General features: G+C 36.1%; 1 long non-coding RNA gene across 1 annotated transcript in view; it reads right to left on the minus strand.

The window, feature by feature from the left end:
* Positions 1-26,145, minus strand: part of LOC138421089 (uncharacterized) — a 730,022-nt gene that overhangs the window by 516,434 nt on the left and 187,443 nt on the right. The window lies entirely within an intron of this gene.

A 26,145-nucleotide genomic window follows, 5' to 3' on the forward strand; every position in this document is an offset into this window, starting at 1 on the left:
TACTATGATGGTAAGTCTTCATCAAAGATTTCTTCTGTTTTGTTGTGTTTTATCCTTTGTCTTGGATTCAAGTTGCCAAAACCAACAGAGACTGTGGGATGATGTATAATCTTACTTGGAAACAGTGTTTTAAAATTCTATTTTATTTAATGTATGCCTGCTTTTATTTTAAATAAGAAATATGGAAGCATAATATCACACAGGTCAGAAATTTTACTGCATTACTGGTCCTACAATATAAATAAGTAAGCACACATTATGAATCTGATTATCTCGCTTATAAGAAATTATTCTTTAAATATTTACCTAAGAATGGACTGTGAAGAAAGCTGAGCACTGAAGAATTGATGCTTTTGAACTGTGGTGTTGGAGGAGACTCTTGAGAGTCCCTTGGACTGCAAGGAGATCCAACCTAGTCCATTCTAGAGGCGATCAGCCCTGGGTGTTCTTTGGAAGGAATGATGCTAAAGCTGAAACTCAAGTACTTTGGCCACCTCATGTGAAGAGTTGACTCATTAAAAAAGACTATGATGCTGGGAGGGATTGGGGGAAGGAGGAAAAGGGGACGACAGAGGATGAGATGGCTGGATGGCATCACAGACTCGAGGGACGTGAGTTTGAGTGAACTCCGGGAGTTGGTGATGGACAGGGAGGCCTGGCGTGCTGCGATTCATGTGGTCGCAAAGAGTCAGACACATCTGAGCAACTGAACTGAACTGAACTGAAGAATGGTTTTTAAATATACCAGTTTAGCAAGTAACAATATGAAATTCAGTGTAAAGATGATGAATTGAAAACATGTAATTTTCTCTCCATAAAATAAGACATCATAAAATGAAAACAAAGGGGAAAAATGATGGGAAATCCAGAGTGGAGAGGGGCTCAAGTCTTCTACTAAAAAAAAAAAAAAAAAAAAAAAAAAAAAAACCTCTGGAAAATCAAAAGTAGCTATACTGATTGGTATGTACAGGATTTGACTATGTTGAGAACTCACAGAGCATATGTTATAAACAAGAGAGAAGCCACTTTGCCCTCACACAGCAGTGAGTTACTCAGAACTGAAACTCAAAAGATGATTTCAAGTCACAATGCTATAACCAGAAAAACAATCAATAAAAAGACAGAATAAAGTGATTTTTAGAAAACTGAGGGTTCAGAAATGTTTTAATTCTCTGATACACATTTTCAGTGGAAGCAATTTGAGACTATGATCCCAAAACAGAAGGGAAAACAAAGAAGAAGTAAGATGTTGATTATAGGAACAGCAGATTCTGTCCATCCTGGGACGTTAAGGGAAGTCCCAGGAAGGCAGCAATATGGCTCTGGGTCTTAAGAGCAAGTAGCTTATTCTATCGTAAAGATGAATCCAACGAAGAGGGTCATGGGAAATGCTGCCTTACATGATAACATGTCTCATCCAGAGGACAAAATGCGATTCTTTGTGTTATTTGTGTTATGTGATGCACACTTACTTAACAGAATGTAAGTCCACCAAACTGTCAGATCAATATTTTCCAGAATGTCAATCAAGCTGAGAAAGTACAACTGTTCAGCACGATGAGCTAAAAATGTCTCAGAAACAAAAGCTTCTAGCAACTGCAGGCTTCATATTTTGAAGCAAAGCTGATTCAGGACTGAATTCCTCTGTGCCAGCTTTCATGCGGCTATACTCATGCCACAGCAGAGCCTCCTTCAGACCTCGCTGCAGGCCATTTACTTTACTTCAGGGAATTGAGCAGCACATTTAACACTATAGAGAAACTTTTCAGCTATATATTCAGTTATGGCTCTTAAACCTTTTCAATTCTGCACCCATCAGAGGTATTACATAATGATGCTGACATAACTTTGGTCTTGGCCAGAAGCTAGTCATGATTTTCTGACAAAACAGCAGAAGAAAAAAAGAATATTACCCATTTCACTGAAATGTTAAATTTCTTTTGAGAATTGGTTTAATTGTTCTGCTACAGGGAGGAGGTATGTCAATATTAGGTTCAATAACATGAACATTCTTAACTGTTACAGGGGAAAAAGAGAGGAATGAGTGGCTTCACATTCTAATCTTTTCTTAGTTACATCCAGGTAAAGGGATCTCAGGCAGATAATGACAGGCTCTGTTAACGTGGAGTATCTCTCTCCCTATACTAGATTTTCTATCTCACTATTGTCAGACATTTAAATATTGCTTTACAAATCTAGTACAAATACTGCTTAATGAGATCTTTGAGTTTTGATGCTCTATATTTCAAGAATCAGAAAGAACTAACAACCACCTTTGCTTAAGCAATGACAGATTTTTCTCAAAGTATGTAAAACTATAAACATAATATTTATTATGGATTTTATAAACTGTTATGAAGTTTATATGTATTGACATAGTATTGTAGTAAATTTTTTAGACTAAAAGTGTCCATTTAGAAGATAATTAAATATTTATTTTGAATTACTATATAATCTTTATAAGACATGTTTCTAAATGTGAAATGTTATTTTAAGGTTATAACAGTAAAAGTATAGGTATGATATAGACTTTGTTGTAAGAGATGTTACATGAAACTCTGCAATGATAGTTAATATTGTCTTTTAATGAGATCATGTTCACAAAAAGATTTATCATTAGTGTCTTTCAGATGGTAAATTATACTGTACTGATTATTTGGTACTAATTTAAAATGGGAATGAGAAATCTATATTATATATTCAGGAATTAATTTCCTAAATAAAGCGGACTACACCTTCTAGGGCCAGGGGTGGCGGCCAGGAGGAGCAACCCCACGGGCAAGGAACAGTGGCTGTGCAGGCGGAGGATGGCCGAGATTAGCTACTCCACGTTCAAGGTCAGGAGGGGTGGTGATGAGGAGATACCTCTCATCCAAGGAAAGGAACAGTGGCTGTGCTTTGCTGGAGCAGCCGTGAAGAGACACTCCACAGCCAAGTTAAGAGAAACCCAAGTAAGACGGTAGGTAGGTGTTGCAAGAGGGCATCAGAGAGCAGACACACTAAAACCATACTCAAAGAAAACTAGTCAATCTAATCACACTAGGACCACAGTCTTGACTAGCTCAACGAAACTAAGCAATGCCATGTGGGGCCAGCCAGGACAGGTGAGTCACGTTTGCCTGATTCACTTTATTAGATAGTAGAAACTAGCACAGCATTTTAAAGTAACAATGTTGTTGCTGTTGAGTTGCTAAGTCACATCTGACTGTTTTGTGACACCAAGGACTATAGCTGGAAAGGATCCCCTGTCCATGAGATTTTCCAGGCAAGAATACTACAGTGGATGAATTGCGATTTCCTTCTCCAGGGGATCTTCTCGACCCAGGGATCCAACCCATGTCTCCTGTACTGGCAGGTGGATTCTTACAACTGAGCCACCAGGGAACTCATAAGGCAACTATATTCCAATGGAAAATTCATTTAAAATATAGCCGATGAATGATAAGAAAGCTGTGGTACATTTACACAATGGAGTATGACTCAGCCATTAAAAAGAATATATTTGAATCAGTTCTAATGAGGTGGATGAAACTGGAGCCTAATATACAGAGTGAAGTAAACCAGAGAGAAAAACAGCAATACAGTATACTAATGCATATATATGTAATTTAGAAAGATGGTAACGATAGCCCTGTATGTGAGACAGCAAAAGAGACACAGATGTATAGAACAGTCTTTTAGACTCTGTGGGAGAGAGGGTGGGAAGATTTGGGACAATGGCAATGTAACATGTATAATATCATATATGAAATGAACCGCAAGTCCAGGTTCAATGCATGATACAGGATTCTTGGAGCTGGTACACAGGGATGACCCAGAGGGATGGTACAGGGAGGGAAGTGGGAGGGAGGTTCAGGATGGAGAACATGTGTACACCCATGGCAGATTCATGTTGATGTATGGAAAACCAATACAATACTGTAAAGTAATTAACCTCCTATTAAAATTAATAAATTTATATTAAAAATAAAAAACAAAGTATTATACATAAAAATGTGACAAAATGATATATGTATTTTCTTCCATTGGAACTGATATTTAACTTATTTAATGATAGTTTTAGCTTTCAATACCCATGGATTTTTTACAATAAATAACTCATTGTTTATAGAAAAAGAAAATATAAGCAAATAAATTTATATAGACATGTTTAGGATTTCTTCACATTCAAAATCTAATTCTTCTGAATCAGTTATTGAATTGGATTCAGAGTGTTTACTGTTTTCTGTTGTACACAGTCCTTTGTGACAAAACAAGGATTGTGATAAAGAATTAATTAAAATAATACATAAAAGAAGTAAAAGTCATCAGTGATGGCATTTAAGTAGATTTCAGATTTTCTTAGAACAAATTTGTAGTTATAAAACTTTAAAAAATTAGCCTAAAATATGCATAAACGTGTAACAACTCAATTACTTTTAGAAAATAAATATACTTAACTTATACTCTAGATCCACATACAACCTATTATAAATATCACAGAATTGTAGCCCACTTTTGAACTAGTGTATACTATAGTTAGTTCAGTCGCTCAGTCGTGTCCGACTCTTTGTGACCCCATGAATTGCAGCATGCCAGGCCTCCCTGTTCATCACCAACTCCCAGAGCTCACTCAGACTCACAACGATCAAGTCAGTGATGCCATCCAGCCATCTCATCCTCTGTCGTCCCCTTCTCCTCCTGCCCCAAATCCCTCCCAGCATCAGAGTATTTTCCAATGAGTCAACTCTTTGCATGAGGTGGCCAAAGTACTAGAGTTTCAGCTTCAGCATCATTCCCTTCAAAGAAATCCCAGGGTTGATCTCCTTCAGAATGGACTGGTTGGATCTCCTTGCAGTCCAAGGGCCTCTCAAGAGTCTTCTCCAGCACCACAGTTCAAAAGCATCAATTCTTCAGTGCTCACCTTTCTTCACAATCCAACTCTCACATCCATACATGACCACTGGAAAAACCATAGCCTTACAGAAACAGGAGATATTAAGAAGAGGTGACAAGAATACACAGAAGAACTATACAAAAAAGATCTTCATGACCAAGATAATCACTATGGTGTGATCACTCATCTAGAGCCAGACATTCTGGAATGTGAAGTCAAGTGGGCCTTAGAAAGCATCACCATGAACAAGGCTAGTGGAGCTGATGGAATTCCTGTCTAGTTATTTCAAACCCTGAAAGATGATGCTGTGAAAGTGCTTCACTCAATATGCCAGCAAATTTGGAAAACTCAGCAGTGGCCACAGGAATGAAAAAGGTCAGTTTTCTTTCCAATCTCAAAGAAAGGCAATGTCAAAGAATGCTCAAACTACCGCACAACTGCCCTCTTCTCACACGCTAGTAAAGTACTGCTCAAAATTCTCCAAGCCAGGCTTCAGCAATACATGAACCGTAAACTTCCAGATGTTCAAGCTGGTTTTAGAAAAGGCAGAGCAACCAGAGATCAAATTGCCAACATTCGCTGGATCATCAAAAAAGCAAGAAAGTTCCAGAAAAACATCTATTTCTGCTTTATTGACTATGCCAAAGCCTTTGACTGCATGGGTCACAATAAACTGTGGAAAATTCTGAAAGAGATGGGAATACCAGACCACCTGATATGCCTCTTGAGAAACCTATAAGCAGGTCAGGAAGCAACAGTGTATACTATAAGCACCCCATTTCTAGTCTTTCTATTAAGCAGAATCTTACAGATGGACATGTTTATTGACAAAATGGAATCTTAAATATTATCAATAAGAAATTCAGCAAAGAAGATATTGTAGCAACAAACAGATAAGTATAGATGTCAACCTTTACTAGATATCAGAGAAAAATAATTAATAATAAAGTACTGTCTAAAAGTTTCTACGTGAAAAATATTGAGTTGACCAAAACGTTTTTTAGGTTTTTCTATAACATGTTTTCTGATGCTACAGAAAAACCCACGTGAACTTTTTGGCCAATCCAACCTACTTTCTTCACAAGTTTGGTATAAAGGGTCCTTTTATCTATTGCTATGTAGATTTCTGAATATACAAAAATTTTAACAGAATAAATATGATAACATATCTTATAATTAACTATGCATCTTAAAACCAAGAAATCACAATTCTTGGAATATATTCTATGAAAATAACGACATATATAAATAAGAATATCACATCAATATTAGTTGCTTATTTTGTAGTGATATAAAATGAAAACAAATATCTAGCAATGGATACTTAAATACATTATACAGCCATTCAGGAAAAAAAACAGTTCAATCCAGTCGCTCAGTCATGTCCGACTCTTGGCGACCCCATGAATCGCAGCATGCCAGGCCTCCCTGTATATCACCATCTTCCGGAGTTCACTCACACTCAAGTCCATCGAGTCCGTGATGCCATCCAGCCATCTCATTCTCGGTTGTCCCCTTCTCCTGCCCCCAATCCCTCCCAGCATCAGAGTCTTTTCCAGTGAGTCAACTCTTCTCATGAGGTGGCCAAAGTACTGGAGTTTCAGCTTTAGCATCATTTCTTCCAAAGAAATCCCAGGGCTGATTTCATTCAAAATGGACTGGTTGGATCTCCTTGCAGTCCAAGGGACTCTCAAGAGTCTTCTCCAATACAACAGTTCAAAAGCATCAATTCCTCGGACTTAGCCTTCTTCACAGTCCAACTCTCACATCCATACATGACCACAGGAAAAACCATAGCCTTGACTAGACAGAACTTAGTCGGCAAAGTAATGTCTCTGCTTTTCAATATACTATCCACATTGGTCATAACTTTTCTTTCAAGGAGTAACCGTCTTTTAATTTAATGGCTGCAATCATCATCTACAGTGATTTTGGAGCCCAAAAATTAAAGTCTGACACTGTTTCTACTGTTTCCCCATCTATTTCCCATGAAGTGATGGGACCAGAGGCCATGATCTTCATTTTCTGAATGCTGAGCTTTAAGCCAACTTTTTCAACCTGCTCTTTCACTTTCATCAAGAGTCTTTTTTGCTCCTCTTCACTTGCTGCCATATGGTTGGTGTCATCTGCATATCTGAGGTTATTGATATTTCTCCCAGCAATCTTGATTCCAGCTTGTTTCTTCCAGTCCAGCGTTTCTCATGATGTACTCTGCATAGAAGTTAAATAATCAGGGTGACAATATACAGCCTTGACGTACTCCTTTTCCTATTTGGAAACAGTCTGTTGTTCCATGTCCAGTTCTAACTGTTGCTTCCTCACCTGCATACAGATTTATCAAGAGGTAGGTTAGGTGGTCTGGTATTCCCATCTCTTTCAGAATTTTCCACAGTTTATCATGATCCACACAGTCAAAGGCTTTGTCATAGTCAATAAAGCAAAAATAGATGTTTTTCTGGAACTATCTTGCTTTTTCCATGATCCAGTAGATGTTGGCAATTTGATCTCTGGTTCCCTGCCTTTCTAAAACCAGCTTGAACATCAGGGAGTTCACGGTTCACTTATTGCTGAAGCCTGGCTTGGAGAATTTTGAGCATTACTTTACTAGCATGTGAGATGAGTGCAATTGTGCAGTAGTTTGAGCATTCTTTTGCATTGCCTTTCTTTGGGATTGGAATGAAAACTGGCCGTTTGCATTGTGGCCACTGTTGAGTTTTCCAAATTTGCTGGCATATTGGGTGTAGCACTTTCACAGCATCATCTTTCAGGATTTGAAACAGCTCCATTGGAATTCCATCACCTCCACTAGATTTGTTTGTAGTGATGCTTTCTAAGGCCCACTTGACTTCACATTCCAGGATGTCTGTTTCTAGATGAGTGATCACATCATCATGATTATCTGGGTCGTTAAGATCTTTTTTGTACAGTTCTTCCATGTATTCTTGCCACGTGTTCTTAGTATCTTCTGCTTCTGTTAGACCCATACCATTTCTGTTCTTTATCGAGCCCATCTTTGCATGAAATGTTCCCTTGGTATCTCTAATTTTCTTGAAGAGATCTCTAGTCTTTCCCATTCTGTTGTTTTCCTCTATGTCTTTGCACTGATCACTGAAGAAGGCTTTCTTATCTCTTCTTGCTATTCTTTGGAACTCTGCATTCAGACGCTTATATCTTTCCTTTTCTCCTTTGCTTTTTGCCTGTCTTTTTTTTCACAACTATTTGTAAGGCCTCCCCAGACAGCCATTTTGCTTTTTTGCATTTATTTTCCATGGGGATGGTCTTGATCCCTGTCTCCTGTACAATGTCACGAACCTCATTCCATAGTTCATCAGGCACTCTATCTATCAGATCTAGCCCCTTAAATCTATTTCTCACTTCCACTGTGTAATCATAAGGGATTTGATTTAGGTCATACCTGAATGGTCTAGAGGTTTTCCCTACTTTCTTCAATTTAAGTTTGAATTTGGCAATAAGGAGTTCATGATCTGAACCACAGTCAGCTCTGGTCTTGTTTTTGTTGACTGTATAGAGCTTCTCCATCTTTGGCTGCAAAGAATATAATCAGTCTGATTTCGGTGCTGACAGAATGTGGTCCACTGGAGAAGGGAATGGCAAGCCACTTCAGTATTCTTGCCTTGAGAACCCCATGAACAGTATGAAAAGGCAAAATGATAGGGTACCAAAAGAGGAACTTCCCAGGTCATTAGGTCCCCAATATGTTACTGGGGATCAGTGGAGAAATAACTCCAGAAAGAATGAAGGGATGGAGCCAAAGCAAAAACAATACCCAGATGTGGATGTGACTGGCGATAGAAGCAAGATCCGATGCTGTAAATTGCAATATTGCATAGGAACCTGGAAATGTCAGGTCCATGAATCAATGCAAACTGGAAGTGGTCAAACAAGAGATGGCAAGGGTGAATGTTGACATTCTAGGAATCAGCAAACTAAAATGGACTGGAATGGGTGAATTTAACTCAGATGACCATTATATGTACTACTGTTGGCAGGAATTCCTCAGAAGAAATGAAGTAGCCATCATGGTCAACAAAACAGTCTGAAACACAGTACTTGGATGCAATCTCATAAACAACAGAATGATCTCTGTTCATCTCCAAGGCAAACCATTCAATATCACAGTTATCCAAGTCTATGCTCCAACCAGTAACGCTGAAGAAGCTGAAGTTGAACAGTTTTTTGAAGACCTACAAGATGTTTTAGAACTGACACCCAAAAAAGATGTCCTTTTCATTATAGGGGACTGGAATGCAAAAGTAGGAAGTCAAGAAACACCTGGAGTAACAGGCAAATTTGGCCTTGGAATGCAGAATGAAGCAGGGCAAAGACTAATAGAGTTTTGCCAAGAAAATGCACTGGTCATAGCAAACAGCCTCTTCCAACAACACAAGAGAAGACTCTACACATGGACATCACCAGATGGTCAACACCAAAATCAGAAAAAAACAAACTATAGTAAATTTTACTTTGTAATAGTGAACTGCATAAAGAATAAATTCAGATATTCAAAGTGCTAATAGATGACTTACAATCTATTACTTTGTTCAAATATGAAAATAATGTATGTATTCCCATAAGAAATTATAGTAGGATACCCATCAAGCTGGAAAGAACAAGCATAAAGTTGTATCAAATCTGTGGATAGGATTAAGGAAAAGGTGAGACTGAGAGTAAAGGTGAAAAGAGAATGATTCATGATAAAAAACTGCATTTGCAAAATAAAATTATTTATAGGTATAAAAATATTCATTCTTTTTTATTCAAGTATGTATGTAAATATACAAAATGCAGTACGAGGAAGGGTTAAGAAAATGTCTATGCATTTATCTCAGAGTAGTGACCTTCTAAGAGCTTCCCAGGTGGCTCAATGGAAAGAATTTGCCTGCAAATGCAGGAGACACAGGAGACATGGGTTCAATCCCAGCTTGCAAACATCCTCTGGAGGAGGAAATGGCAATTCACTCCAGTATCCTTGCCTAAAAAATTCCATGAGTAGCCTGGCAGGCAACAGTCCACGGCGTCCCAAATAGTTGGAAACGACCGAGAATGCATGAAAGACTGGTTTGACATTTTTATATTTTACATTTTTAATTTTTCTGTGTTGATTTTATACACAGACTCTATGCCTTTATAATAGAGTTACTTGACTTTGTACAATAAAAGCATTATACAATTAAGAAATATAATCCTATTTTTACTGTGAAAAAAGTACATTTTTCTCTATCACTCTATCACATTATACTCTATCACTTATAACAACCTTACTATTTTCCACAATTTAATGTAAAATAATTTAGTTCCATCTACTCTTGAGTTTCCTGAGATTAGTTTTTATATTTTTAGTTTTTGCATATTAATATATTACAATATATCCTACCAATTTCTTTATTTACTATTTTATTTAACCTAATTCTTTTTATGGCTTTGTTTTCTTAGAAACTTGTATCTTTAATAAGTCCAATATCTCAGTCATATTGATTTCGGATTTCACAATTTTGAACCACATTTAATTAAGAAAAATATAACTCTGAGTATGAAATTTAGCTCTTTTAGGATATTGTTGTATTGTTTTCTGGTTTCTATTGTTACTGAAAATAACTGGTGTATGTCTTTGCAAGTAATCCTTTTTTTCTCTTATAGTTTTAATGATTTTTAATATTATCTTTGAAGTTTTATGTCTCTATGTGTTCCTAACACTTATTTACCATTATCTTGTTGAATTCATCTCTACTAGAACGTCTATTAAACATTGCTTGAAGATATTCATTTTGTTGTCTTTTCTTCTTAAATTTAATTGTAGATTCTTGAAAATTTTCTTTATGCCTTAGGTGATTTCCTCGAATCTCTTTTTAATTCATGAATTTTCTTCTTCAGTTTTCAATAATCTATTTTGATTTTATCTACTTTGATTTTATCTCAGCCATTTTCTCTGTTAGTTTTAAAACACATTCATTGTAAAGGTCTTGTTTGTTTTTCCAAAGTAGTCTATTTTATTTTCCTCTTAAGTCTATAATATTTTAACTATGAAATCACCTCTGCAGAAACTGTTTTCAGCAGTTTGATGCTATGGGTTCTAATGTAATTCCCCTGAAAAAGTTTTCTCTCCATTTCAGTTTTCATTTGCTTTTGCCAGTTTATGGGCCCATGGGTTTTGCCATATCAGCATCACAATGTATTTCATTTTTTTAATGTCAGAATTTCAGTGTCATGAAGGCTGTGTGAAAAGTCCCAACACATGTGTGGAGTATACATCATTCAATTATCACTCTTCTGTCATTTACACGTCAAGTAAAGACCATATTGTATCCTTCATTCTCAAGCAACTAAGACAAGATTTTTGTAGTCCTGCATTTAAAGATAGGTCCTATATTTAGACATTTTCCCAATTATTTAATTGATCAAGGACACCAGTTATTAACCTTCCGTGCACACAGGCAGATACTCTTGATTACCATTCCCATGCATTCTTAGATCCTGAGTCCTAGAGTATATGCAATGCACAATTCCCAAGCATGTTTAATCATTCAAATTTGACTTCTGCTGTTTGTTCTTACTTTGTATGTACTGTTTTGTGTTTGGTTCCCAGTGCTATTTCTTTCTTATTTTCCAACGTTGCCATGCATTAAAAAACACAATTTAATTCAATTTTCATATTTACAGTGATACAAGGCTTTGTATATTAGTCCCTATCAAATTGATGAAAAAATCTGATAAAAACATCTGATAAAAACATCTCTTCCTACAGGAAACCTATAGTAGATATTTATAAAATAAACATTTTATAAATCAATTATATTTATGTTTATATACTAATGAGATACATTTAAAAATCACAAAAAGTTTTTTTTTTGTTTTTTGTTTTTTTTTTTACTTTTATTTTTATTTTTATTTTTTTTAAATTTTTTTTTAAATTTATTTTTAATTTTAAAATCTTTAATTCTTACATGCATTCCCAAACATGACCCCCCCTCCCACCTCCCTCCCCATAACATCTCTCTGGGTCATCCCCATGCACCAGCCCCAAGCATGCTGCATCCTGCGTCAGACATAGACTGGCGATTCAATTCACATGATAGTATACATGTTAGAATGTCATTCTCCCAAATCATCCCACCCTCTCCCTCTCCCTCTGAGTCCAAAAGTCCATTATACACATCTGTGTCTCTTTCCCTGTCTTGCATACAGGGTCGTCATTGCCATCTTCCTAAATTCCATATATATGTGTTAGTATACTGTATTGGTGTTTTTCTTTCTGGCTTACTTCACTCTGTATAATCGGCTCCAGTTTCATCCATCTCATCAGAACTGATTCAAATGAATTCTTTTTAACGGCTGAGTAATACTCCATTGTGTATATGTACCACAGCTTTCTTATCCACAATGAGGTACCACTTTACACCAGTCAGAATGGCTGCGATCCAAAAATCTGCAAGCAATAAATGCTGGAGAGGGTGTGGAGAAAAGGGAACCCTCCTACACTGTTGGTGGGAATGCAAACTAGTACAGCCACTATGAAGAACAGTGTGGAGATTCCTTAAAAAATTGCAAATAGAACTACCTTATGACCCAGCAATCCCACTTCTAGGCATACACACTGAGGAAACCAGAATAGAAAGAGACACATGTACCCCAATGTTCATCGCAGCACTGTTTATAATAGCCAGGACATGGAAACAACCTAGATGTCCATCAGCAGATGAATGGACAAAAAGTTTTAATAATAGAATAGATCTTTGAGTCTTCATGACCAGATTATCAAATTGGTTTTCTCAAGCATTAAACACAGTTTATAATTATGTGCAACATAAAGTGCCAAAAGAAATAAATTCTAGGAACATATGGAGATGGTCATTTATGTTGGATTTAGCATTTTGGTGCTGCTATATGTGCATCTGTTTCTGGCAGATGCAACTTAATATTACTTTTAACCAAAGTTCCCCCAAAAACAAATATAATAGTATAAATGTGTCATCCTGTCATCAGTATTAATACCAACTATGGAATATTCTTTTTCAATATAATATTTCCATATGATAGATAGGTAAGCTTGTTTTAGCGAAGCTTCCAAAAAGTGATTTTATTTAAAGCTTATGTAGTATAAAAATTCCTAATGTACATATTAATACTATAAATGAGATGTTTCAATTTTTTGGTAATTTTTTAAAATCTTTTTAAAATGATTACAATTTGTAACCCTACTATCAAATGCCATTTAAGTATATTTTATTATACAATTTATGCTAGCACATATAGTTATCCTATTTATACACTGTTTTTGTAATTTTATAAAAATTTTCCTTTAACTTGAAATGAGAAAGCCTCAAGAAAGTAGAAATGCTTTAAAGGAAAAACAGCTTAAGTATTTGACTGTTTACCTCACAGCTAAACAAACTAAATATTAAATATACTGTGGCACTGTAATATAATAAGGTACAAAATAAGCATGAAAAATCATGTTTCAAATAATTGAAAGGTGAATCTATACACATAAAAGTTGCTTAACCTTACTCTAAGATAAATTCTCTGTTTACATATGTTGAGACAACATTCCTCACCTATCAGAATGACAAAACATAAACTGTTTGACAATAGAGTCTGTTAACAAGAATGTAAGGAAAGAGGCATTCTCAGCAGATGGTGAGACTAAAAAATGGAGAGAACTTGACTGCGTCTAACAAAATTATACATGCATTCACCTTTGAATCAGCAGTAAATTCCCAGAGATCCATATGAAAGTTATACTGCCAAAATATGAAATAACACATATACATGATTATGCATTCCAGCATCATTTACAGTAAGACTGAGTCAACACAACTATTCTCTGTTCATCATAGAACTCGTTAAATATACTTTTGGAGAAGGAAATGGCCATCCACTAAAGTGTTCTTACCTAGAGAATCCCATGAACAGAGGAGCCTGGCGAGCTATGGTCCAAAGCGTTGGACACGACTGAAGCAACTTAGCAAATATACTGTGGTATGCCTATGCAATAAACTATTATTGATCTGGAAAATGAAAGATTTCTACATTGAAATAAAATCAACTCCTATATAACTGAATGGTGTTCACTGTCGTTCAGCTGCTTAGTCGTGTCCTACTCTGTTACGGCATGTACGGCATGCACTGCAGCATGCCAGTGCTTGCTCAATCTCATGTCCATCGAGTCATGAATGATGTGTACAATCATTCAACTGGCTGTGAAACAAAGATTTTTTAAAACTAAAGTTTAATTTTGCATTAGGGAACAGTGGAAACTGAAAAATATAATGAGTATTTTTAAAATACAATTACAAATTCCTGGTAAAGAAAGTATTCATGCTAAAAAAAAAAAAAAATCCTGAGATTAAAAACTTTGAGGTGGATGAAACTGGAACCTATTATACAGAGTGAAGTAAGCCAGAAAGAAAAACACCAATACAGTACTAACACATATATATGGAATTTAGAAAGATGGTAACGATAACCCTGTATGCAAGACAGCAAAAGAGACACAGATGTATAGAACAGTCTTTTGGACTCTGAGGGAGAGGGAGAGGGTGGGACGATTTGGGAGAATGGCATTGAAACATGTATAATATATATGAAACGAGTCGCCAGCCCAGGTTCAATGCATAATACTGGATGCTTGGGGCTGGTGCACTGGGACGACCCAGAGGGATGGAACGGGGAGGGAAGAGGGAGGGGAGTTCAGGATGGGGAACATGTGTATACCTGTGGTGGATACATGTTGATGTATGGCAAAACCAATACAATATTGTAAAGTAATTAACCTCCAATTAAAATAAATATATTAAAAAAAAAACAAAAATTACATAAGGCTGTGAGTGCTCTGATGTAAAAGATAATTCAAGGTAGAAAAAATTTATCTTTATTGTGTTTCTAGGACTATGAATGATGGACCATTTCCTCTGTATGTGGTTTGCATGGAAAGCAACCAAAATACAGAATCAACAACCATTTTCACCTCATAGGACATGTTTGTAGGAATTCAGTTCCAAGTTAGATTTTATTTTCATACAATCACAAATTCTAAATTGGTTCCTGTTTCTGCTTTTAAATAATATATGACATTGTTTGGCATTTTAAAAAAGTATCTTCTGATATATTAATAAACCTATGTACTAAGGGATTACTTTTAAATCATGATGCTTCTCTGTATTTAATTTCCCCTACTTCTTCATCAAAAACAAAAATAAATACTTTTATTTCCAACAAAGAGTAAAATTTGATTACTTGATTCATTAGCTCTTATTGTTTAGTCACTGAAAATTTTCAGTTCAGCTTTAAGGCATTTATTTCTTTACAAATATATAGAAAATACATTTGTATTATATGAAAATATATTTGTATTACCTCATAAACAAAAGGTAAGAAGAAAAGTTCAGTGCATTTCACAATGATCTTAATTAAGGTCACAAGAAAAGATATTGTTTTTCAGTATTTCACTGTACAGGCAATCAACTTTGAAAATTTGTCCATTACCTTTGAGTTCAAAAGACCAATTAATTTTATTTTTTAAAGAAATTAGTCTATTTTTGTGATCATTTTCTTAACTCTCATCCAGATATCCTATCAGAATTACTTTTAAGTTTACCATTCTACTGTTTTATTTTAGGTATGTTTAGCAATCATTTTTCAAGATAAGAACTCAAAACATACTTGAGCGAATGAATTTTAAAAAATTTAAGCTATTAATGTACCAATCAGAATTTTCATGCAAGTCTTGCTAACCACGCCATTAGAAAAGGGACTCATTTTTCCTGTTTTATTGATATTTTCTTTCTTAACTTTTTTTTATTGCTTTTTGTTGTGTTCTCCCAAAAAAATAAGATTGGAGCAACTTGTTTTATCTTCTTACAGTATTTTTTTCTGCTGCTTATTTATCTCCTTAGATATATATACTCAAACATCTAATTTCTTCCTAATCTACTTTCAGAGTTTCTTTATCTGGGATTGATTTATTCAAACTGAATTTGAGTTTACTTAAACATCACACACATACTGTCAAAAATTTAAAAAAAAAACCTGTTTTTATCTGCGTGTTTCCAAAAACATTAGGTTTTAATTTAAAGTGCTGACTATTATTTCCCCTAGCTACTTCTATTGTTAAATATTTCTTTAGACTTCTAGTAGGGCTGGAGCCTCTTTCTCAGAACAACTACTGTATCTTCCATTATCTCACAACAACAATTCTATGTTGCTGTTTCCAAATAGAACAACACTTTGGCAGTGTACTATTCTAAAATACCATATTTGTACCTCTAGATAACAGTGAAATCATACAGCATAAATAACTCATTAAGCAAGTTTTCATAACACTTATTATTAAATATGAATATTTTAAATGTCAGATGTGAGTAAGAGGACAAATATATTTTGAAATGCTATTATATAAAGTGATGTAATAAGAGAGATAAGGCTCTATATGGGTATGAAGAATATGGCTGCTTGGATGAAGAGGGCCAGCAGAATTAGAGTTCACTATCAAGAAGTCCATTTTCAAAAAGAACTAGAAGTTTCCCAGATTAAATAGTAGAAACAGGATTTCTTCCCTGTGAAGGAGTAGCAAGAATGAATTCACAGATTTATAACAAAACATGAGTATTCAAGCACTTCAGTAATTAAGTATAGCCATAGTGTAATGTGCAATGGGTATGTGGACAGGATACAAATAATAGACAAATGAAAGAAAAACAAATCCTGGACCCAAAATGAATACTTTGAATTTTACCTTGAATTCTAGGTAGAGTGATAAGTATCAGTTTTACGGTATAGACACTTTACTACACTAAAAGAGAGCATAAATTAGAAGTTTGAAATAATGGATATTAGGAAAACAGAGCACTGTATAATAAGACAAGAAAGTCATAGTGAAGGCAATGAGATTGAGTATAAAGTAGATTAAATATTAAGTAAAACTGATAAGTGTTCATCTATTAAGCACATAAGTAAGGAAGAAAATGATATTTTTTAGACTGACTTGGATAACACAGTGAGTGGCTAAGCCATTTGAAAACAGAAATAAATTTTAAGGTGAAGATCTTGAGTTCAATTTTAGACAAGGGATTTCATGTAAAACCAAAGAATTAATAGCCAGTAGAAAACTAGATATATGGATTTGGAATTTATTTATTTGTGTTGGAATAGCCAGTTTCAGGGCTGCTTCCCCAGGGGCTCAGTGGTAAAGAATCTGTCCCCAATGCAGCAGACTCAGGAGACGCAGGTTTGATCTCTGGGTCAGGAAGATCCCCTGGAGAAGGAAATAGCAAACCCATTCCAGTATTCTTGCCTGGAAAGTCCCATGGGCTGAAGGGGCCTGGCAGGCTGCAGATCATAGGGTCACAAAGCCTTGGATAGGACTGAGCATGCATGTAGCCAGTTTCAGAGCTGTCCACATATTAGTGCCAGCTGAAATAAAAGAGGAATGGAATTATCTCCGCCAGTAGGATATCACAGGAAAATAAGAGAACTGAGGAAGGATCTTTGGAGAATAACAACACTTTAGAGTTAAAAGAAGATAACTTAGCAAGGAAGACAGAAAGGAATACTCAGACATAAGAGGAAGACCAGGAAAACTACTACCATGAAAGCTAAGATGGAAGATAATTTTAAGGAGACAGGAGCAGATGACTAATGGTAATGAATGTACCAGGGGTGTGAGTAACATACTGACTTTAAAAATTACCAGCTTAAAAACAAGAATAGTTATCATCATCTTAGTGAGAGGAACTTCAGAGAAATATCACTTAGAGGAACAACTTCTATCTGCTTTCTCAAACAGGTTTTTTTTTTTTTTTCCAAACAGTTTTCATGTAATGAAGTTCTTCTACTTCTGAATTAAATAAATTAAATGAATTAAAGTAGTCTTTCCAAATTTATCTTTCACTGAAAATGTCAAAGGGAATTTTAACACTACAACACAACCAGAAAGATGAGAGAAGTTGATGCAAAAATCTCTGTCTTGAAAAAAAAAAAAAATCCCTTGTCTTGCATCCAAGTATCTAAGAACATCATTAGTGAAAGATTAGGTTGAGGTAGATATTATGGAAAATTACAATGTTTTGAATATAGAAACTAATCTTAATAATCCTAACTGCATAAGGACATTGGTTAAGTAGGAGTCTAAGCAGTCAAAAACTCAATAAAACATTGAGTATCTACTATATTATAGAGAGTTACAGATAATTTCATATATGTATAAATAAGAAAGACTTGATCACAAATCTAGTGGTAAACTACTATAGGATGCTGCTGCTAAGTAGCTTAATACTTCCTACTATCATGTTATATATATATGTATTTTTTTTAAACTTCACAAATAGTGTACTTGTTTTTGCTAACTCTATAGAGCTTCTCCATTTGGGCTGCAAAGAATATAACCAATCTGATTTCAGTGTTGACCATCTGGTGATGTCCATGTGTAGAGTCTTCTCTTGTGTTGTTGGAAGAAGTGTTTGCTATGACCAGTGTGTTCTCTTGGCAGAACTCTATAAGCCTTTGCCCTACTTCATTCTGTACTACAAAGCCAAATTTGCCTGTTACTCCAGGTGTTTCTTGATTTCCTACTTCTGCATTCCATTCCCTTCTAATGAAAAGGACATCTTTTTCTGAGTGTTAGTTCTAAAAGGTCTTGTAGGTCTTCATAGACCCATTCAAATTCAGCTTCTTCAGTGTTACTGGTCGGGGCTAGACTTGAATTACCATGATATTGAATGGCTTTCCTTGGAAACGAACAGAGATCATTCTGTCATTTTTGAGACAGCATCCAAGTGCTGCATTTCAGACTCTTTTCTTTTTTTTTTTTTTACTATGATGGCTACTCCATTTCTTCTAAGGGATTCCTGCCAACAGTAGTACATATAATGGTCATCCGAGTTAAATTCACCCATTCCAGTCCGTCTTAGCTCACTGATTCCTAGAATGTCGATATTCACTCTTGCCATTTCCTGTTTGACCACTTCCAATTTGCCTTGATTCATGGACCTAACATTCCAAGTTCCTATGCAATATTGCTCTTTACAGGATCGAACCTTGCTTCTCTCATCAGTCCCATTCACAACTGGTGTTGTTTTTCCTTTGGCTCCATCCCTTCATTCTTTCTGGAGTTATTTCTTCACTGATCTCCGGTAGCATATTGGGCACCTACTGACCTGGGGAGTTCATGTTTCAGTATCCTATCTTTCTGCCTTTACATACTGTTCATGGGATTCTCAGGGCAAGAATACTGAAGTGGTTTGCCATTCCCTTCTCCAGTGGATCACATTGTGCCAGACTTGTGACCATGGCCCGTCCGTCTTGGGTCAGCAAAATCAAGACCAGGAGTTGACTGTGGCTCAGATCATGAACCCATTATTGCCAAATTCAGAATGAAATTGAAGAAAGGGAAAAAACCACCAGAGCATTCAAGTATGACCTAAATCAAATTCCTTATGACTACACAGTGGAAGTGAGAAATAGATTTAAGGGACTTGATCTGATAGAGTGCCTAATGAACTATGGATAGAGGTTCATGACACTGTACAGGAGACAGGAATCAAGACCATCCCCAAGAAAAAGAAGTGCAAAAAAGCAAAATGGCTGTCTGGGGAGAACTTACAAATAGCTGTGAAAAGATGGGAAGCAAAAAACAAAGGAGAAAAGGAAAGATATAACCATTTGAATGCAGAGTTCCAAAGAATAGCAAGAAGAGATAAGAAAGCCTTCCTCAGCAATCAATGCAAAGAAATGGAGGAAAACAATATAGTGAAAAGGACTAGAGATCTCTTCAAGAAAATTAGGGATACCAAGGGAACATTTCATGCAAAGATGGGCCCAATAAAGGACACAAATGATAGGGACCTAAGAGAAACAGAAGATATTAAGAAAAGGTGGCAAGAATACACAGAAGAACTGTACAACAAAGATCTTCACAATGCAGATAATCACAATGGAGTGATCACTCACCAAGAGCCAGACACCCTGGAATGTGAAGTCAAGTGGGCCTTAGGAAGCATCACTACAAACAAAGCTAGCGGAGGTGATAGAATTCCAGCTGAGCTATTTCAAATCCTGAAAGATGATGCTGTGAAAGTGCTGCACTCAATATGCCAGCAAATATGGAAAACTCAGCAGTGACCACAGGCCTGGAAAAGGTCAGTTTTCATTCTAATCCCAAAGAAAGGCAACTACCACACAACTGTACTCATCTCACACCCTAGTAAAGTAATTCTTAAAATTCTCCAAGCCAGGCTTCAGTAATACATGAATCGTGAACTTCCAGATGTTCAAGCTGGTTTTAGAAAAGGCAGAGGAACCAGAGATCAAATTGCCAACATCTGCTGGATCATCAAAAAATAAGAGAGTTCCAGAAAAACATCTATTTTTGCTTTATTGACTATGCCAAACCCTTTGACTGTGTGGATCACATTAAACTGTGGAAAATTCTGGAAGAGAGGGGAATACCAGACCACCTGATCTGCTTCTTGAGAAACCTGTATGTAGGTCAGGAACAAACAGTTAGAACTGGACATGGAACAACAGACTGGTTTCAAATAGGAAAAGAACTATGTCAAGGCTGTATATTGTCACCCTACTTACTGAACTTATATGCAGAGTACATCATGAGAAATGCTGGGCTGGAGGAAACATAAGCTGGAATCAAGATTGCTGGGAGAAATATCAATAATCTCAGATATGCAGATGACACCACCCTTATGGCAGAAAGTGAACAGGAACTAAAAAGCCTCTTGATGAAAGTAAAAGAGGAGAGTGAAAAAGTTGGCTTAAAGCTCAAGATTCAGAAAACAAAGATCATGGCATCTGGTCCCATCACCTCATGGCAGACAGTGGGAAACAGTGGAAACAGTGTCAGACTTTATTTTGGGGGGCTCCAAAATCACTGCAGATGGTGACTGCATCCATGAAATTAAAAGACTCCTTGGAAGGAAAGTTATGACCAACCTAGACAGCATAATAAAAAGCAGAGACATTACTTTGCCAACAAAGATCCGTCTAGTCAAGGCTATGTTTTTTCCAGTGGTCATGTATGGGTGTGAGAGTTGGTTGTGAAGAAAGCTGAACACCAAAGAATTGATGCTTTTGAACTCTGGTGTTCAAGTGGGCTCTTGAGAGTCCCTTGGACTGCAAGGAGGTCCAACCAGTCCATCCTTAAGGAGATCAGTCCTGGGTGTTCATGGGAAGCACTGATGTTGAAGCTGAAACTCCAATACTTTGGCCACCTGATGCAAAGAGCTGACTCATTGGAAAAGACTCTAATGCTGGGAAAGATTGAGGGCAGGAGGAGAAGGGGACGACAGAGGATGAGATGGTTGGGTGGCATCACTGACTCAATGGACATGGGTTTGGGTGGACTCTGGGAGTTGGTGATTGACAGGGAGTCTTGGCGTGATGTGTTTCAAGGGGTCGCTAAGAGTCAAACACAGCTGAGTAACCTAACTGCACTGAACTGAATAGTGTACTCTGAATGCTATGGTTAATTTTACTAGATAAGTGTAAGTTGCTTAGTTGTGTCCAACTGTTTGCAACCCCCTGGACTGTAACCTGCCAGGCTCCTCTGTCCATGGGATTCTCTGGGCAAGAATACTAGAATAAGTTGCTATTTCCTTCTTCAGGGGATCAAATCCAGGAGAAGGGTTTGATCAGACCCAGGGCTCAAACCCAGTTCTCTTGCACTGCAGGCAGAGACTTTACCGTCTGACCCACAAGTTAAACTCAATCGCAAAAATTACACTTTAGAATATATGTCACCACTTTCTGTTGTAATAGCTTACTATTATTACTGAGGCAAGTTGTGACACCTCTCTTGTCAAATACATGATTTGATGATTAAATAATGTAGCCCTCTTACTTTAAATATTGAAACCTATGAAAAGGTAAATGTTATGTATAAATTCTCATTCCCTGTTTCAGAACCCCAACTTTTGGATGACATCCAGAGTAGGGAATGGATCTAGACAAAGTGCAAGACAAAATCCTATAATGCTGTGACACAGGAATCACCCTGTCACAGCCCTGTTGTGCTCCAGTAAGATGTTACTTGGTTTGAGTAGCTGCATTTGTATCCATAATTTATTAGTGAACTGTCACTGAAAAATGTCTGTGTTTGAAGCCACACTGCCAGCGAATCCCCAAAGGAATCTTTAAAGGGAACTATTATTTTAATGACCAAAGGGTTCCTGTAGAGCATAACTGTGAGGTACAGAATTCAATGGTGCTTCAATCCACTTCATTATCAAGTAGTTTTGTGACAAAATAATGAAAGCGGAATTAACTTGAATTTGCCACTTTACATATACTTTGTTATAACAAAGGCTCCATTTTCAAGATAATAGTATGAAATATTGAAAAATTAACATGAAATAAAAGCAATGTATCTGCACTTCAAAGGATGAGTATTTACTAATCAAAAGATTTTATTACTACTTAAAGGTAAGGGTACCTTTTATGAAAGATAAGGTTCAAGAAGATATTATAAAGAGATTATAATTTTTTGAATATAGTAACCAAATATAACTATAACTGAGTAAGAATATTGGTCAGCTTCCAATTTTTTAAGGATCAGAACGCTATCAAAATTCACACCTCAACACTGAAGGACACACATAACTATGGACATATAAAGAAAAAAATACCACCACTTACAAATTGTATCTGGCTGTGAAATATTTACTGCATTTCTGTCTCAAGGAGAATATGGCAACTTGAGGATAAAACCCAAAGAGAGAAGCACTCAACCTGAGGTAAATGTGTGAGTTATTGAAATTATTGTGATGTGAATCTTTAAATCAAATGAAAAAATTACAAAGTAAATTCTATATAGCCCTTTGATCACAGCTTTGGGCAAAAAGATTATATTAAATCCTGAACCACAGGAGTGGTGCAAATGCAACTGTAAAATTACATCAACTTTTTAGAAATAACTATAGATATTAGGTAAAGTGAAAGTGAAAGTGAAGTCACTTAGTCGTGCCCAACTCTTTGCGACCCCATGGACTATAACCTATCAGGCTCCTCTGATCATGGGAATTTCCAAGCAAGAATACTGGAGTGGGTTGCCATTTCCTTCTCCAAGGGATCTTCCCAACCTGGGATCGAACTCACGTCTCCTGCATTGCAGGCTAATGCTTTCCCATCTGAGCCACCAGGTAAGCCCCCGAAATTAGGTAAAGCTAGTTATATTTTACTTTTATGTGTAGTGTATTAATGTTATTAACGCTTGTTATATGAAGGCAGGCATACATTTGTATGTATTCTATAAGAAGAACAATAATTTAATATACATAATATATGTATATTTTGGTATATACACACAGAAAATATATATATACATTTATAAAGCATATTATATATACGTATCCATATAATTAATGTCAAATCACTTCATCTTATAAATTTAGTTTCAATACTGGCACATTTTTGGCGTTAAATACATATATGTGAAATGGATTTTTTTCCCTATACCACAATACATATTTCAGATGTCTAGGATTTTTTATATACATTATAAAAAACACATACTATTACAACTGAAATAATTGACTATTAGGAACCATTCATTTTTCAAACAAGTAAAATTAGTAACAGGAAGATAAAAGTGTTCCATGATACACAGTATGTATTTCTAATGTATTTTAAATTATCTGACAGTTACAAAGAAATAATTAAGAATGGATGACTATACTCTAAAAGCAACCTAAATACATTTTTTTTAGATAATGTATCATTCCAATTAATTCTATGTTTAAGTGCAATTTGGATTAATATTACTCACTTTTCTTGGTTCTAGATTTGCTAGTTTTTTAAAGTTGCCAATTGTGTCTATTTAATATTTCAGTTATCAAGTTTATCACTCTCATCTGCTACTTTCCTTCTGTCCTGCTTACTTCCTATACAATTACCTGATAAACAGTGTTTAATACATTATAACATCACCAAGGCTTAAAAATTCTCTGTGATTTTACCCCTAATCAGCCATTCGAATTTAAGAACATGGCCTGGTTCCATCAAGTTCCCTAAGGGGTTGACATTACCTGCTGATGCTGCTTTTGATGTTGATCTAGGTTCCTGAACAACTCACAGAATTTTAATGTTTTTATATCTTTAGTTTTCTGTTCTATGTACATTATATATATATCACATTACTTTTTCTAAATTAATCTTTTTTACTTGTGTAATATCTTGTACTTTTATTTGTTGCTTGTTTTTTTATTTCATGAGGAATAGGCCTCAGGCCTCCTGGCTCTACCTAGTCTAATAACCTAGTAACTGAGGACGATTTCTTCACCACTTATACATACAACTTTCCCTCTTCTTCAGGATTAGGTACATGCTCTGGACACATAATCCACTTACCAGTCCAGCTCTTCAGTGTGATTCACTGTACTGATACCACACACTCTGTTCCAGCTTCTCTGACATACGTACATGCATACTTAAGATTAAGCTTTTGCGTGAGAAAAAAAGATTTTACTTAAAAAGAAGCACATAATGGTGATTTTCAAAGAAATAAAAATAATCTGTGTTTTGGCTTTTCTATATTGTCACCCTGCTTATTTCACTTATATGCAGAATACATCATGAGAAACGCTGGGCTGGAAGAAGCACAAGCTGGAATAAAGATTGCTGGGAGAAATATCAATAACCTCAGATATGCAGATGACACCACTCTTATGGCAGAAAGTGAAGAGAAACTAAAAAGCCTCTTAATGAAGGTGAAAGAGGAGAGTGAAAAAGTTGGATTAAAGGTCAACATTCAGAAAACGAAGATCATGGCATCTGGTCCCATCACTTCATGGGAAATAGATGGAGAAACAGTGGAAACAGTGTCAGACTTTATTTTTGGGGGCTCCAAAATCACTGTAGATGGTGATTGCAGCCATGAAATTAAAAGATGCTTACTCCTTGGAAGAAAAGTTATGACCAATCTAGATAGCACATTGAAAAGCAGCAACATTACTTTGCCAACAAAGGTCCGTCTAGTCAAGGCTATGGTTTTTCCTGTGGTCATGTATGGATGTGAGAGTTGGACTGTGAAGAAAGCTGAGTGCCAAAAAATTGATGCTTTTGAACTGTGGTGTTGGAGAAGACTCTTGAGAGTCCTTGGACTGCAAGGAGATCCAACCAGTCCATTCTAAAGGAGACCAGCCCTGGATTTTCTTTGGAAGGAATGATGCTGAAGCTGAAACTCCAGTACTGTGGCCACCTCATACAAAGAGTTGACTCATTAGAAAAGACTTTGATGCTGGGAGGGATTGAGGTCGGGAGGAAAAGGGGATGACAGAGGATGAGATGGCTGGATGGCATCACCAACTCGATTGACGTGAGTTTGAGTGAACTCCAGGAGATGGTAATGGACAGGGAGGCCTGGCGTGCTGCGATTCATGTGGTCACAAAGAGTCAGACACAACTTAGTGACTGAACTGAACTGAGTCCTTTTATTTTATTTTTTTATTTCTTTTTTATTTAAATTTATTTATTTTAATTGAGGGCTAATTACTTTACAATATTGTATTGGTTTTGACATTCATCAACATAATCCGCCACGGGTATACACATGTTCCCCATCCTGAACCCCCCTCCCAACCTCTCTCCCCATACCATCCCTCTGGGTCATTAGATGTGATAATACTATTGTATCTTAATTAATTATTTGACTCATTATTTCAAAAAGTATGTATTGGGTATCTACCATGTGCCAGGCACTGTTCTACCTGACACTATATAGCCCTTAAAGAATGGAGTAGTGGAAAGAGACAGAAAATCAACAAATAAACAAAAGTTTTAGGGAGTCAGATGATGAAAAGTGTCAAGGGAAAATAAGCAGGGAAGGGACAAGGAGTACTGATGGTGAAGATACTATTTTAGTAATGTCTTAAGCTTTCACTGATAAGGTAGTATTGCCAGAAAGCTTGAAAATATATGAAGGAGTAGGTTTCCATGCAGTATTCATAGTATGATATTCTAGACATGGTACTAGAGAATTGGGTTAGATCCTTGACTTGTCCCCGGATTTATTTACAGCAGAAATGTCACTGCTATTATAAAACAAACAGCTAGATAGTGGACAGGAAGCTGAAGTTTTGGTCACAATGGACATATAACCAAGATTTTGTCAAGTTCTGTATACTATTATGAGAGCCTTTACTCTGAGAAATGTTGGAAAGTGCTGAAGGGTTTAAGCAGATAAACTTCTAGTTTATCCTGAGCTTCCAACATTGGCCTACCTGCCACACCTATCTAGTAATCCCAAA

This window comes from Ovis canadensis, chromosome 15 (assembly GCF_042477335.2).
Source record: "Ovis canadensis isolate MfBH-ARS-UI-01 breed Bighorn chromosome 15, ARS-UI_OviCan_v2, whole genome shotgun sequence".
NCBI classification, from domain to species: Eukaryota; Metazoa; Chordata; class Mammalia; order Artiodactyla; family Bovidae; genus Ovis; species Ovis canadensis.